Raw genomic sequence first — 783 nt, forward strand, 5'->3', positions numbered from 1 at the left:
ATGGTTTTAACTTGAAAGATTCACTGAAACATCAAGATTCTGCAGAGTAAAAACTGAGTGGAAGAATGAGAAGAAAGCCAGTTATCATGCAAATTTAAATATAACTTCATTGATTTATCAACTTGGATAAAACTGAAGGGAAATTGCACATACATAACACTGCACAGTATCATTAATAATTGTCATTATAATTAAATCTTAGGCAGTATGTAACTATATTACCTGAGAGTTAACAAGAACCACAATCAGTAAGTCATAAAGTTATTAGTATCTTCAGTGTTTGGGCTATGAAGTATTTGCTGCAGGTATTAATAATGTTGGGCTCAGGCCCCATTTACAAACTTTCCCCTTTTGCACACAATATACATCATTATCCCATGGTTTTTTCTCCTTCATGAATACAAACAGTATTCCAAGTAGGAAAATCTTTTTCTTTTTTTTTTTTTTTGCTTTTTTTAATGTTTTCTTTATTTTTGAGAGAGAGAGAGTGTGTGTGTGTAAGCAAGGGAGAGTCAGAGAGAGAGGGAGACACAGAATCTGAAACAGGCTCCAGGCTCTGAGCTGGCTGTCAGCACAGATCCCCACGTGGGGCTCAAACCCACGAACCGTGAGATCATGACCTGAGCCGAAGTCAGATGCTTAACCAACTGAGCCACCCAGGCGCCCCAGGAGAATCTTTTTGAATAACATTTCAAAATAATAGGCAATGTGGAAACCCGTATCTTGTTCTACACAGTCAAAATTTCTTCTTTTTTTCTTTAAGTTGTTTTTTTTTTTTTTTTC

This window comes from Crocuta crocuta, unplaced genomic scaffold (genome assembly GCF_008692635.1).
Source record: "Crocuta crocuta isolate KB4526 unplaced genomic scaffold, BGI_CrCroc_1.0 scaffold124, whole genome shotgun sequence".
Lineage (NCBI taxonomy): Eukaryota > Metazoa > Chordata > Mammalia > Carnivora > Hyaenidae > Crocuta > Crocuta crocuta.